Here is a 16,651-nt window from a genome sequence, read left to right on the forward strand (position 1 = left end):
GGATGGAACACAAAGAAACAAGATATTGTAACTAAACTAAATTAGAACTCATGTTAAACACTAAAACAAACACCTGATCCAGCACTAATAGTTTAATTTAAAGAAGCTAGATGATAAAATTAATAATGCTACCTAATATTGTGTTAATATAACCACTGTGTGTCAGTACAACGCACAGTTAAATATAAACAGAATATATATAGAGAGAGAGCTGGAGATATAAAATATAATATTAATTGCACAAATATATTACTTTCTGAACACTTCCTCTGCTGACAAAATACAACACAACAAATCGAAAGAAATTGATGCCGCTCAAGTTCTGATTGGAACTCAGTCAATCCACCACAGATTCCATTGTTTTGCTGTTTGTTTGTTTTATTTGATAATTATGTAACCCATTCCAAACAAAACAAAATGTCTGATGAGATCTACACTATGTAAAGAAGCTGGTTTTTACATTGAAGCAGGACAAGACATATGACGCTCCAACCTTTGGCCTTTATCCTGTACATCATCATCATCATCATCATCATCATCAGAGAGTTCCTCATCCTGAAACTGTGGCTCATTCTCCAGCATAGAAATGTTTATGGCTGTTTGGCAAACACCCTGTTCATCTACAAATTTAATAAAAGTAAGTACAATGGAATGAAATAAACATAAATGGAACAAAACAGTTAAATGAGCAGGGTCTTGAGGTAGTAAGAAGGGACTGTTAAATAAAGAGTAATATTAAGTAAATGTGAGATATAAAATGTGACAACACGGACAGTTATCTGCACCCTAACTTTGTGTTGGATTCTCTTCTACCTCATTTCACTGACTTTTGTCTAAAATACAACCCAAATAAATTATAAGGCCCTTTAGGATTAGAAGAGCATTTTCATCATTCGAAGATCTCCTATATGGCTTCTGGAGGAATGAAGACAACATTGCCTTGGAGATATATTTTAGCTTCCATTTGAGATTAAGTACAATGCAGTGACACCAAATTCAATTTGTAAAAACTATGCATGAAATAACAGACACGTACAACACCGATGACTACATCCTGCAAAATCATATCAAATAATTTAATAACAATAATTAAAAGGTCCTAAAGGTACGTTTCTCTGCAGAACTGGTGTGAAAAATACCTCCTGATTCACCTGACCTGTGTGTGTGAAACAGAGCAGCAATTATGGTCGCATTGCCAAAACCCAATCACCCATTATCTGAGCTTTTCATACCCAGACTCCAAGCTCTGTGAGCAATTATGACACTGAGAGTTTGTCTCAAATGATCTACAGATTAATTCAACTGTGAAAATAATTATTAGTAATAGGCCATTCACCAAGCTAAATGCTGTGTTTGATACAACAATTTAGTGTTGATTGCATCATTGAAAGAGTCATCCTGACAGGACTGTGGAAGTATAATTCTCTCCAGTTGTATGCAGGTCATCCATTGAATTTGAGGCTGACATAGCAGAGTCAGCAGGACAGTAACATTGATACTGAGAGATAATTGTTGAGTCTCTTCCTGTTCCACATGATTTGTTTAATAGGAAAACGCTCTCAGGGCAGGCAGAGATATCACCACTGGACCATTCACCTCAACCACCATCGCTCCCTTTTGAATATTTCATGTGTTTTCTTCTGCTTGTGGGTTAAAGTCTCCATGGAGATGTCATACAATGCGTGTGTCTGCATCAACAGTTGCATCAAACTCTAACCTTGATGGCAGCAAACATGCTTGGAAACATTAGCAATCCCTCAACCCACCCCCAACTGGCTGAATGTGAAAAGGGCAACAAGGGTCTAAATCAATCTGCCAAGATTGAGACGCCCTGAGACAAGAACAGCAATTCCCTCAATTCCCAGTGATCCAGACACTCACACACAAGCACTTATTAACTGTGTTAATACATAGAAGGGGTCTCTCTGGTCCACAGCAGAGATGGTGTGGAGATGGAGTACTAATGGTTACAAAAACATGTGTGGCTAGCTGGATCAGCAACTACAGCTATCAATGTCTACAAATGAAAGATGTGTGTGCGTGCGTGTTTGTATATACTGTATGTATTACATATATACACACATGCACACACACACATATACGGTATATATGTATATACTGTATATGTGTGTATATAACATATGTATTATACTGTATATACAGTACGCCTTCGTTCTTTGCTGTTCATGCGTTCCAGGACCCACACGCGATTGAGGAATCCGCGATCGAGATCGCAATCTATTTATCTTATTATTTACGGTAATTTAAACATTTATGACCCTCCCCATGCTGATATTAAACCACCTTCTATCTGTATTTCTTTTTCCCACACTCTTATCAACTATTTAAAACACTTTTTTGTCTCATGAAAGTCCGAGACTGACTGAACAAAGCACACTTTCCGAATGCCATGAGCCAATAGAATGGGTGTACGGTATCACATGACTGCCTACTAAAAATCCTCGATGAGGTGGTGTCGCAATCGTTGATGCACGAATGCGCGAGGGCACACTGTATACACACATACAGTACATACATACAGTATACATATATATATATGCACACAGATATATACACATACATATATGGACATATGAATATATGTATATATACATGTATGTATATATACATTGTCGTATACAAATACAAATATACATACAGTATATACACTCATAATTTGGAACAAGTTCTTGTTGCCCAACGCTTGTGTATAGTTATGCTCACTCCATAGTGAACACTGGAACAATTTTTTAAACCACCAGAAGGAGGACTTTTATAACTTGTTTTAACCCCATTTAACCTGCAGTACAGACATTTTCTCTGGTAATCTTCTGCAATTTGTCTCACAATTTTCCACTGAAAATCTACAGTAGTTCTGTACTTATTCCTGCACAATGGACACAATGCAATGATGCATTTGCACTAACATGAATTTTTCTAATGTGCTATATATTTATCAAATTTCAACACCAGATCTAACTTGGGTCTCAACTAACTCATTATCCTTATTGTTTAAACCGCAGATGTAGTACAGTATTCACACCAATCACTTAGCTGTTGAGTCTATGATTATTTTATAAGTGAATAAGATTTTAAAAAAATATTATCAGAACAGCAAAGTCTCTATATAGTCAAGACAAGCATTACAGAAAATACCAGCGTCTATAATCTCTGACAGTGAGGAACAGCCAGTAAGATTGTCACTGAATGGAAGGAGAACAACAGTCAGTCTGTCATGCAGGTTTGATTATAGCCCTGTTAAAAACACTGAAGGAATGTCCTCTTCTATTTAAAACTGTTTACCGAGGAACACGACAGCAGAGACAGGAGAAACTGAAGGTTTTTAAGTGAAAGGTCATGGCTTCAAATCCCAACATGACGACAAAGCTGCCCCTGAATGACAGGAGAAAAACATTCGTCTCATCAGTTGTTATTCACCTCGACCTACAGAAATACACAAAACCTCCGATGTCAAGGAAACTAAGGTTTTTTGATTAATATACTCAAAGCCACTGAGGTGCTGGTCCAGCGTTTGCTAGTAAGAGCAGGTGAAGAGTTTCCAACCCTGGATGAGATAAAAACATGTTTTCAGCTGTTTAACTTGATTTATAGCCTATTCACTGAATGGACTGCGATGACATTTTATTTTCGATGAACAGTGATAACTCTGATTCATCAATATTTATAATAACATTCATATAACAGCAGAAAAATGTGCTTTTGGTTCCAAGCAGAGTACAGTATTAGCAAAGGTTAGCAAGTTAGCATGCTGATGGGCATTAAAAAGCCTTAAAGAGCTGTGAGAATGAAAGTTTAATCATGTTAGGTATTCAGCAAGAGACAAAAAAAATGAATGAATGAATGAATCATACAAAAGCATAAAATGTATTTTGATTTTTAAAAAAAACTTATTTTGATAAAATCGATTTTATTTCGATAAAAATGGAAAAAATAACATTTAAAGTATGAAAAATAAAACCTAGTTGAGTTAAAAGTGGGCCACAGGTGAAGCAGTGGGTAGTGCTGTTGCTGTACAGCAAGGTGGTTCCGGGCTCGCATCCCGCCCTGTGTGGAGTTTGCATGTTCTCCCCGTGTCTGTGTGGGTTCTCTCCAGGTTCTCTGGCTTCCTCCCACCTCCAAAAACATGCACTTCAGGTGAATTGGCCCTTTGGGGGGGGTTGTGTGCTTTCCTGTTTGTCAGTCCTGTGCAGGGCTTTGAACCAGAATTTTTTGACAATCGGTTCGTTCCGAACAGAAACGTGATTATAACGTTTCGGTTTTGCGTTCCACCCATAAACTGACGTTCCTGAAACGGTTAGAACAAAAAAATAAAGTTTCTGAACCGGTTAATAACATTCCTTGTAAATATGAATATGTAGGTGCCGTATTTTGCGCAACATAAGAAGCGATTAAAAGCCTTAAAATTTCTTAAAAATCAACACTGCGGCTTTTAACATTAAGCGTCTCATGTGTACACTGAGTTCCAAAATCTGTAAAAATGTTTTTGTGTGATTTTAGTCAGCGATCCGCCAGATCGACCATTCTCCACCGACATAGGACGTATTACGTCACATGACGCGAGGCTATGTCCAGCACACCTTCGGTAGCTATCGGTATACAGTAAATGCCGGTACTGTACAGCAGGTATGCTGTTAACCACATTTGTTTGGCTAAAGACCCCCGACAATGGCGTCAGCAAAGAGAAACGCTTACGACGCAACATGTAAACTCCAGGCTATCAGTTCCGGTTGTTCCGGTTCAAGTAAAGAGACCGGGTGGCTTTTTTCACGCTTCGCCATCTCTCTTGATCTGTGACTCCATGCACGCCTACACCACCGCTTCTAAAAAAAACCACGTCAAGCAGCTGAATTCAGAGCTTGCCATCATCCTGGGAGGATTAATGAGAGAAGTCCAACCGCTGGACATCGGTGTGAACAGAGCCTTTAAAGTCAAGTGGCGTGCGTCGTGGAACGATGGTGTGGTTTTTTTTTAATTTAAATACATAGTAAAACACAGTTCAACCATAGTCAGCTTTTTGCTTCTGTTAGCAAGCATGCACCAAACAATAAGATGTGCCTTGTGTAAAAGTAGAGACAGTATAACTTTATTCCTCCCATAAAGGAGGTTCCGTCACGCAAATTGATTTCTCCGTCCCACACAGCATAGTAAGTACACAAAACACAGAAAAAGCACACAGAAAGCACCAGCACATAGAAAATAGCCCATCGAAGTACAGAAATAAACTCTGTAATTTAGACTGCACCTCTTTATATAATGCGCCGATGGTGCACAAAATACGGTGACTTAAGGACTTTTAAATTGGCAACTAAAGCAATTAGTTTATACGTATACTATAGACTATAATTATAGATATGTCCCTACTCTACAGTAAACAGTACCACAGCTATATGCTAGTTATATCACTGTAGTTAAGGCTTATGCCTCCTACTTAGACACTACATGAAATAAGACAAGAATAACTTCCACCATGTCATTTATTGCTGAACAACAGATCTTCATTGTTCTTCCTCCATAGCTCAGTATTACTACAAAGCGCTGGCAGTACGGGAACACACTGCTCTGAAAATGACTGCAGCCAATGAGTTAATGTCTAAATCATACATTTTTAAGATTGACATACTGCAGTGTTTACCTGTTATGAATAAATTGTGACTGGGAAACTGCCCTTTTCCTAACTGCTGCTGATAGCCGCTACTTCTCTCTGCTCTCATACCGCGTCCAAAAAAAGACCTCGGTATTAACCGGTTTACAATTATTTTCTGTTCCGGAAAATTAAAAAATATAAAGTTTTCGATTTTGTTTTCATTCCTGCCAAAATACCAAAAGTTTCCAGTTTTTGTTTTTCTTCCATGAAACGGTTCAAAGCCCTGCTCCTGTGGCTCCACAATACACCGGTGTCACGCCCGAAGCATACCCTGCCTCATGCCCCAAGTCCGCAGGGATAGGCTTCAGCAACCCCACAACCCGCGACGGAGAAAGAAGTGGGTTCTAAAGTTGATTGAATAAATGAACGAATGATGGAAAAGGTCAATCGTAACTAACTTCCCTTTCAACTAACCAACATGGACTCTGGGACATCAAACAGGGCAAATTAAGACTCCACCTAACCTCCCAGTCTGTAAGTCTGGAACTATTATGTGTTTGTTTGTACAAAATCATGGCTGCACAAAAACATCAAGCTACATGGACTAACATCGACCTCCAATAAGACCCACCACTGTGTTTCCATTAATAATGAATGCTATAGTTGTGTCAATACTTCATTAGTCACAAGCCACTGTTCATCACATGGAAAACTTTTACTGGTAAAGTGCAGGTCGTTTTATTTACCACGATTGCTGTAGTGACACCTTCAGCAAGAAAACAAGAACATTCATGTCTGCACATCATCCTCAATCGATTTTGAGATTGGGAAAGATAAGATGGCTTGCTGCTTCAGTGTGATCATATCAGAAACTAATCACAACTGAAGTCGTTCTTCAGATTTAATAAAAGAACAACTAAAATGATTCATGTTGGCCTGCAATGCTCAACCTGATCAACTTGGAACTACAGTACTGCCTACCTTACCTTGTCAGGTCTGCCGCTGACGAGTACAACAATGCTCGTGTATTACATTTCTTACCCCTAGAAAAATTAAAGATTAAGTCTTTTCCAGCGCAATTTCTATTTTAATATATTATAGAGTATTTTCTGTTGTTAACTTTATTTAGTCGCTATGATTTCATTCCATGTATTCAGCCTGGCTCTGGTAAACTGGAGGATTCTGGCTCATTTTTTGAGGAATGCAGGAATAGGTTCAGATAGAACTTGAATACCAATAACCTCAAGCTCAACATTGGCAACACCAATGAGCTTGTGATGGACTATGAAGCTTCACATATAGAAGTTGAAAATGAATGTTGGTGCTTCACACACAAATCTTCAAACAGGCAGGACAGAAGATACCGTAACCACAGTTTCAAGGTAATAAGTCTCCTTTTCTGTTTCCTCTGTGTGTTCTTGTGCCAAATCTGAGGAAATCATGTCAAGTTTACCAGACAAACTCACACACATTTTGAAAACATGATATCCAGCCACAGCTATCGTAGTTCCTGGAAGGACTGGTTACGTCACCTCTGACACGAGACATCTTGCATGCCCAGTCTGAACACAATGACCTCTCTCAAACTGACAACAGGTTTTCATTGTTTAGACACTCAGTGGCAAATTCTGACTGAACAACACGTCACATTGTTAGTTTCCTGCAAACACAATGGCTGCCACTGTAACTTGCCTGATGATAACCATGTTGATGTTGACGTGTCAGCAGAATTTGCTACTAGGTCATGTTTCAGACAAAGACTACACAATCCAATCTCAACGTTAATCCATTTCCAGTCAGTTTAAAGCTTTTGAAGGTGCCCACATTACAAACTGGAATATCTGGAAAACTACAGGATGGATTCTGATATTGGGTTCAGAGATCTATGGTCGGCCATCAAATGTATCCTTGAGACTTTTCATCCTGTACCACCATTAGAATGATTGACAGGTTGATTGCTTGAATTATTTTGAGTAATAGAATCTAGTTTCAGGTTTTTTACACTTTGTATATTTGATCTTGTTTTGATTTTACATTGCAATTTTCAAAGCTGAATGAATGAATGAACTTTTTCTGACATACCTACATCTTGCCACTACCATCTACATGGGCTGTGTCTCCATATAACTGACTATTGATTGTCTATAATTCTTGTCATCAATGAAAAGAAGTGTCCTTCTCATTTTTAAACGCTTCACAAAGCATTACACACCTTTCAATATCACTGTTTCCATTTCTTTAGATTCAAAGATTTTTTTTTTCAATATTTTCCTATCTAACATTTGGGTTCTTCTTCAGAACTCCTGAACTGAAAATTCAGGTAAAATATATTTTTGTTTGTGGTCGTAACGTGACAAAAGTTAAAGGGGGCTGAATACTTTTGCAAGTCACTGTAGCTCCCTGTAACATTCCACAGTCGGCCTGAAATTGGACAGAGAGCACCTCTTTTTGCTGAATCAAACACTGTCTCTGTAATCAACACATAGCTGTTCCACATCTGTGATTTTATTTTGAATAAAAAAGAAAATTTCAAAAAAGTCTTGCCCAAATAAGGGAGGCATGACCGGACTCTAAGTCACAGGGAACACAGCAGGAGTCAATTACATGGCCACTAGAAGTCCTTGTCAGGAAAATGAAAACATCATCTTGATTTTCCTGGATGGGCAATCACTTTCATTTATTAGAATCGATCCAGCACAACCAAAGGCAGCATGTGGGTTTTTATTGGGAAGAGAGTGGAGAAAGGATGAAGATAAGGAGGGCAGACAGAGACTGATGACAATGCACACTGTTTTAAAAATGTATGAGACTTCAGCCTCAAGCAGATTGCCTTTGTATGGGTTTTGGAGCGCTGTGGCATTAGCATTTAACAGCCAATGAAGAGACAATGAGGAAAACATAAGTGATATTTTTTGTTCAGCTGCCTTGAACTCTGACTCACCCAGCATCATGTGCTGCTGTTTATTACCAGAGGACTGTATTGTTTCTCACAAACACCCAGATAGTGACATTCATGTATGTGAGAGGAATAAATGTAAGTGTAATAGTCACATCATCTGAAGCTCACAACAGTCACGAGTGTTCAAATGAGGAGGGGACAAAAAAAAAAAAAACACAGACAAGATCAGACAGTGAATAAATTCAAGCATGAGACCAAAAAGGAGAGGTGAGAGGAAATATGGGAGAAGGAAGAATAAAAGATAAATAATTGAATGATGAAAGGGTGTAACAAGAAGGCAAGAAGGGAGTGAGAAAGGTGAGGAAGAACAAATCATTAAAAGGAAAGAGGAGTGACACAAAGACAAACCTAACCCCTAACCCTAAAGAAAGAATTACTGCAAACAGGATGGACAATCGCTACAGTTGTTCTTGTATCAACACATCAAAATAAATTACAGTATGATCAAATGATCTAAATATCTTCAATTATCTACATTCTGTGGTCCGTCCCACACATGTCTGTTTGGTTTTCCTGGCCCATGTCCCACCCCCTCCACAAAGTTTTGTGCAAAAGTCCAGGTCCAATCAAACAGATTTCACAGAAGTAGCTTTTATATATAATCCTTCTGCCAAAAAAACAACCAACTGACCAACGAATGTGGGTGAAACCGGAGCTTCCTTGGCAGAAGAAAGTGTAAAGGGATAGAAAAATAGAAAAAGGTTACAAAATTTGATGATTTATAAAATAATCCATGAAATGTGTATTTTTCCTCTCACTGTAACGAATCCGGCACATTTATCTGATGGGCCCTTAGAGGTGTCCTGACTCCCAGATTTGGAACCACTGACTTATTAAATTAACAGCCTGGAGGACGGAACATTTCAATCGAAAACTGTTAGTCCCCATTTACTCAGCCGTAGCAAATTAACATTAATTCTAGGGGTTCACTACAGACTCTAGGCTGTGATCTGCTAAATACACTGTGCATGTCATTGTCTATAGTATTAACTCTTTGCCAAAGATGCTTCTCTCAAGACTAGAACATGCCTCTTGTTGAAATGGAATCTCCCAGTGTGGACCCAGTGTGGAAGACACACTGGGTCTTTCCCTACATTAAATATCTATGATCTCGATTAACGTGGGTCATTATGGGGTTTACAGACAGGCTTCTGGAGGACATACTTGTTGTAATATCAACATTTTAAGCTCACAATACACCCTGAAATGTCATTGTACAAGAAGACGCATGAAAATGTATATAAATGATGGCCGGATTTCATTTAGATTCTTCAGTTTCAGGGTCCTGATTTTGTCATTGTCATGTTTTAATGGAACATTTGAATGCAACAGAGCAATTCTTGACGCTAATAGTGACATCAGACCTGTATGAAGGTTAGGCAAAGATATGATGGTTTATTTTGAGATATTTGTTTTGGATGGGTCCCCGACTGAACGGTATTGTGATTGAATGTGAAATTGTAACATCTAGGATACTTCACTTAATAAATTCAGTCATCCAGTTGCAATCATTACCCCCATAAAAGATATCTAACTGCATTCTGAAAATGCCAAATTTGATTTGTGCTGCCAGTTCAAAAACATGCTGTCATTATTCCATCATAAGTATCAGGAAGATGAAAAACAGAAAATGAAAAAGCAGCGGATCGCTTGAGAAAAACCACTGGGAACGCGGTGGGAGGGATGGCTGTAGAGTCGTGACCAGTAACTCTTTGCACTAGAAGAAAACCCTTCCACACCTCTCCTCCTCCTCTCTTATCTTTTCTGACTCTCTTTTCTGTCCGTCTGCCTCCGTCACCAGGCAACTAGCCTTTCTTCCTCTCTCTGATTTTTCTGTGTAACTCTCATTTTTGTCACTCCCTCTTTCCTCATGCATTAAACCTCCATCCTTCTCTTACTAGTTTTAATATATAAGACTTAAACACATTACAGGTTTTTATTCCAGCTCATTCAGACACCACAAAAAGCATAAAACATTATGGTTTCTGATCCCACAGCACTTAACATTGTTTGCATCTTTGGTCATCTACACTGCTCTCCTCACAGTCTTCAGGCATCCTGAAAGTAGTAACACCTACATCTTGATACTCTTAGACATTTCCAGCTCTATCTCCCCCAGGAATGTTTTGCTTTTTAGTAAGTATCCCTGTCTGCAGCTGGACATTGGACTATCAGACAAACAGACAACAGAAAGAAGGTTTCAACAGTTGTGCATCCAATATGATGCCAGTGACGCCCAGGCAAGTGTGTTCTGCCCCCTCCTGATCAAGCTTATACATCTATGACTGCAATCCCAGACATGCAGACATCTAAAACACTTACATTCCATTTCACCTCCTGGTGAAGCAAGAAATCGGACCAGTGGTTCCTACAACTGTTATAATGCAGTTCTATGCCCAGATGCTGGCATTTCTGCATCAAAGACTGCTTTTAAGATTTGAAATTTCACTATACGTCAAAACAAAAGAGAAAAAAGACAAAAAAAAGCTCCCTGTAAAAGGTGAAAAAGTTGAACAAAAAATGAGAATCCCACGATGCATTGGCATTGAGAACTCTCTACTGTTCAGGTAGAACAACTAATTCAGCTCTCTGGGTCTCTGATCTTTTCTATCAACAATGGAATAACTTTAATAATTAAAAGTAATATTAATCATCATCATCATCAGTATTCAACCTGTTCCATTCCTGCATTCAAATCACATAGAGTAAAACACAATCTTTCAATTACAATTATAGATACTTTAAACAATTATCAGCAAAGATGTCCACCTTTACCTTAATGAGGACAATCATCATATTTTGTCGAAGCACTCCACTGCAGTTCCGTGCAATCAAGTACCGATAATCCCAGGTTGAGTTGAGTGGAGCCGGTAATGGAATTTTAAATGTCATGTTGGTGAGGGGTGTTCGGTCAGTTCTGAGTCTGTGGTTTCAGTGAGATGAGTCACTGATTTACCTGTGACTCATTCAGTGAACCCTTAGGTTATTTACATGAATACACTTCCAGGACTAGTTTTAATAGATGGCGAGCCATCTGACTTATTGGGTTATTTCATCAGTAAGGCCATTCATTGGGTATGGACAGTACAGCACCTCAGCTGCCAGTCCACCCTGTCCATACTGTGGTCTGTGCTGGTCTTGTATCGCCCACCCTCCAGTAAGTTCCCTACAAACTGAGCTACTGCAGCCCCAAATACTTAAATCATACTAAACTGTCTCCTAAATCAGGATCATTTCATTTAGCACCAATAAGGAAGACAACAGATATTAGAATTGTTTTTGTGGACCTTCTGATGTGGAAAGGGAATAAAAGGATTAGGCCTAAACTAAGTTCTTTAAGAATAACTGCATTGCGGCCATGAATGTAAAACCAATCGAAATGAAAAATGGGGAGAAAAAAGTGTAATTTTTTAAATAAAAACATAATTAAATTTAGAATGATTTAAATGATGGAAGCAATTGTGTCTTCAGCTAGTTACAGTGCATATCCCGCAGCCTGATGTTTTGGGGCTGTGGTGTAAGGAAGGAGAAATATCGACTCATCTTACTAATCTTCAAGACCATGTGCCTTGACTATAAAATCAATACTGGCTCCTCGTCCTGAGATGAAGTAATCCTGCTATTTATGAGAAAGAATAAAAGTTTCAGCTGATGGAGGAAAATACACAACTTAGCTAATTTAAAGTCCAGCCGAACAATCTTCCTTATCGATCATGCAGTACCGACCTGAATTCTGTTCTCATTCTGTCAAACACTCCATTAGACGGGCAGAGTCATGGGGTCGTCTTTCTGATAGAGCAAAGGTATTCAGAACCTTTGGTGTCTTTCTTTTATTGATTCAGAAATTGAGGTATACTGATTAATCATCTGCTGATTGAGCTCCTCGCCAATACATCTGCATCAGCAATTAAGCCGATCACCGAATGAGTTAACAAGGGGGAGGACATTTTCACCTTAACTCACCGCATCACAAACTACATTAATTTCTGTGTAGAGAACATCATGTCAACCAGGCGGGTGTGGTGGTTCTCAAACCATAAGCCCTGCATGACTCCTGAGTTGAGAGCCTTATTGCTGGAGGACAGAGGAGGGTGAGAAGGGAACTTAAAATGAAGACCAGAGAATGCAAAGCCAACTCGAGGAGGACCTCCAAAGCTGTTTAAATCAATCCACTAGACTTTAAAAATGTTCTTGAAGAAGTTTCGTCTCTCATCCAAGAGACTTCTTCAGACTTCTTCAGTTCTGAGAGTTCAGAACTAAAGAAGTCTCTTGGATGAGAGACAAAATCTCTTCCAAGAACTTTCTTAAAGTCCAGTGGATTGATTTGGAAAACCATGACCTGTATAACTGAGAACCTATACAGACATCTTGCAAACCACTTTGGGAGGAACACCCTCAGTGTGGTACGGGAGTACGAAAGGACAGCAAGGAAGATCGTGGACTACAGAAACCGCTTGCGTTTCAACCTGAGATGTCGCCAGAACAACGTCATTCCAAACAGTTTATGGCTAGGATCTTCAGTGAGGGGACACCGTGTAAACATCATCCTGGAAAAGGCTCAAAACCAACTCCTACATGAGAGAGTGAGGCAGGTCCACTTCACCATCGAGGCCCTGAAGACGTAGGCTGACCAGCTCTCCATGAAACTCACGTCAGTTTTGCCGCCTATGATCCTACAAGAGGTCTACAAGTTTGTTGAGACAGCCCAAATGGCTCAACATGCGAAGAGCAAGGAGGGGCAAAGACCTAAGTTTCAAAACGTCCAATCACAGAACTGAAGAAATCTCTTAGATGATAGACGAAACGTCTTCAAGAACTTTCTTAAAGTCCAGTGGATTGATTTAAACAGCTTTGGAAAACCATGACCTGGATAACTGAGAACCTACATAGACAGCTCCAGGAGGACACCTGATACATCTGTGCATTCTCTGATCATTGACCCAGGAAGAAAACTTGCTTGGTTACAAAGATGATGTACAAAACAACGTCTTGAACTAACAGAAGACAGTAGATGAATATCAGAATCCTTTTCCTTAAATTAAACATCCACTATGTCGTTCTACTACACGGATTTCCTGGTATTGTCACTAGTTTTTCAGCTGAGCTATGAAACACCTCTACTTGAGAGCTGGACTCGGTTATTTGACTCAATTATTTAATGATTTCATGGACGCTTGCATTTTTCAGTGAGGTGCAATTTTAGCGGTACTACCATCCCTGAACCTTATTTGCATCACCTCTGGGGGGCTTACAGATAAAATACTTTAACTGCCTTTTTCTTGGTCATCAACCCCATCATTACACAAATATTAAAGTGTAAATGCACTCAGATCCACTGAGAATAATAAACCTGCATAGATTAAAATGTGACGGTATCTCTGTGGCTTACATGGGATAAGTGTCTTCTATTCTCTCTAACTCACCCACTCTCCTGTCTATTCGGCTGTAAGGGATGCAAACTGACTGTCTGGACTGAACGACACACTTGAGCTCAAACTGTTAACCTGAATATGTCACAGTATCTACATGTTCACACAACACACAGTCACAAACAATGCGGATAGCAGAACACAATGTTGTCCAATCAGTATGCTGGGATTAATTATTGGACAATCAGACTTCAATCAAATCAAAAGCAGGTGAATTTCATGAAGGTTCAAGCCCTCAACTCACCTGCCTACTGGTTCAAAACTGCTATTGAGATTGTTGCTCAATAAAAAGCATTTCTCTTACCCAAGCTTTATTATGTTAACATCCAATCATAAAAAGGAAAGTATACCTACAAGTCAATCCACCGCCATCATGTGGAAATTTTACTTATGCATTAATCATCCTAGGAAGGCAGAATCCTGCTGATTCTGGTCAATAAACTACAGGAGGGTGGCAAAGGAAGAGAGAGAACGGCAGTGACAGAGACGGAAAGAGAGAGAGAAGAAAAGGGCATACTGGTTATGGAGAGCCGTCCCATAGTTAAAAGGTCACGGAAAATATCACAGCAAAAAATCTCACAGGCTGTAATTCTCCCTGGATAAACTGAATTTTTAAGTATCACCATAAAAACCCCAGACACACAACATCCCACAGCCAAAAAAAAATACTGCAATATCAGGGATTTTTTTTTTTTAAATATTCTGCAATCCTCAAGCGTAAGAGACACACACATTAACGGGTAATGACGACATTCACTCCTGTGGATGTCAAGTATTTGTATTTTCATTTTGCAGTATTGTACTATAGGCCATTGCCATCATATTTAAAACTAGTGTTTGTCGTCTCATCAATGACTTGTGGATGGATGGAAACAACCGACAGTTATTTGAATGACATTTTTATGCAGTGACTAAATAAAAATGCAAGCTAAGCAGAAGCCACTTAGTTTGAGTGAATGTGAAGTCCACAGTGTGTCTCTCTCCATTCTTGCTTTGTGGTCCTTTTAATGTCTGAAATGCACTTTTGTTAGTTCCCTGCCATCCACCCCCACAACAAACCTTGTTCAAAGTCACTTGAAAAAACAGACATAAGATTCAAATCTTGCTGGAATTTGCTAGAGGTGATTTTTGAATCACTTCTAGCAACAAGAGGAGATCCCCTTCTGTGTCTGAGTTGCTTAGAATAACTCACACACAGTCTCATCTAAATAACCAATTTACCCACCAAAAAAAATTGTCAATTAGTCAGTGACACAATCTTTTTCTGCCGCCTCGAGGTAAAGACCACGCCGCCGTTTAAAAGCAGACTGCCTATCAGCAGTCAAAGGAAACAATTCCTTTATTTGACTAAATTCAAAGGAAAGAAAGGAATCCATCATTACCTTCTGGTAATAATAATACCAGATACATTTGGTCTACAAGCCATTTTTGGAGCATTCTGCTCAACAAATGAGGGATATGGTTAAAAAAAAAAATCCCCAAAACTCCAGGGATCCCACATTGATATGAAAAGCTATTTACTCCCTACTTTAAGAACAAATACTGAATACAAGATTAAATGAGTGACAAGATCAATGAGAACCAAGAACCTAAAAAAAAAAGCCCTGTCAGATCTTACAGAGGCACTTGTGGAGCGAACTCTGTCAGAGGGTGTGAGATTTTATTAAACACACGTCCACAGTCCTGTTTGGAAGCAACAAGTTCAGTTTAATAATTTTAAGTCCTCATCCTCTGCAGTTATTTAAGGAAACGTTTTGTGGAGAAAGAAGATTCACCTGACTCTCTATGGCTGTGGCAATGATTCTCCACAATGAGTGGTGATGGGGTTGAAGTCAAGGGGTTACACTCCAGATTAAAAATCCTTTCCTTGTGAGGAAACATCAACTGTTGAAGCACAGGTGGAACCACAAAGTTCTCTATGATTTGTTTTAGTGGAATCGCTATAGAATCCACCGAAACAGCTGCAGGCTAAAGATTCCACAGCATCTAATCTCTTATAAACCCTCGTTGATTTCACGCCATCCGGTCAGGTACAGCATCACGTCACACACTGTCCACACACGGACATAAACAGATACCAGCTACACACACACTGCAACAACTCCACAGAGCAAAATGCGTGTTAGATCATTCTGTTCCAGCACAGAATCGCGGGTGTTTGCGTGGCGGAGGGATGCGGGTTTGGCGGCTGCAGACGCCGCTCCTCAGCAGATGCTCCAGAAGCCCCGCACCGGGCTATGACTCATACCGCCCGCCTTCTCCTGATGCTGGAAACAACACCCAAACGCACCAATAAAAAGAAACGTAAAAAAAACAAAACAGAAACATCTAGTTTCTCCTCTGGCACGACAAAACATTCCTAGACAATTTCTTTACTTTTATTTTTACCTTAGTTTGAAGGAAACAAACTCAGATCCTCCTCTCAGGTGTCTGCTGCTGCTGCTGCTGCTGCTGCTGCCTGGCGAGATCGTCTCCTCCTCCTCCCACACGTCGCATCTCTCAAACAGTCTTCTTGACACGGAGGAAATTCCGCGCGTGGATCGACACACCTCTCCGGAGGCTTCGATCTGAGTGTCAGGTGTGGGCGCAGGCTGAGGAGAGCCCACGCGTGTCGTTCGGGGGGAGTCCAGTGAGTGTGACGGATGGAGCCCGACTTCC

General features: G+C 39.6%; 1 protein-coding gene across 1 annotated transcript in view; it reads right to left on the reverse strand.

The window, feature by feature from the left end:
* The window catches only part of rab27b (RAB27B, member RAS oncogene family), a 41,839-nt gene extending 25,197 nt beyond the window's left edge, over positions 1 to 16,642 (reverse strand). The window contains exon 1 of the mRNA XM_068335366.1: positions 16,382 to 16,642. The gene's annotated coding sequence lies outside the window, so the exon portion shown is untranslated. The remainder of the gene's footprint in view (positions 1 to 16,381) is intronic.
* Between the last annotated feature and the right edge of the window lie 9 nt (positions 16,643 to 16,651).

This window comes from Antennarius striatus, chromosome 15 (genome assembly GCF_040054535.1).
Source record: "Antennarius striatus isolate MH-2024 chromosome 15, ASM4005453v1, whole genome shotgun sequence".
NCBI classification, from domain to species: domain Eukaryota; kingdom Metazoa; phylum Chordata; class Actinopteri; order Lophiiformes; family Antennariidae; genus Antennarius; species Antennarius striatus.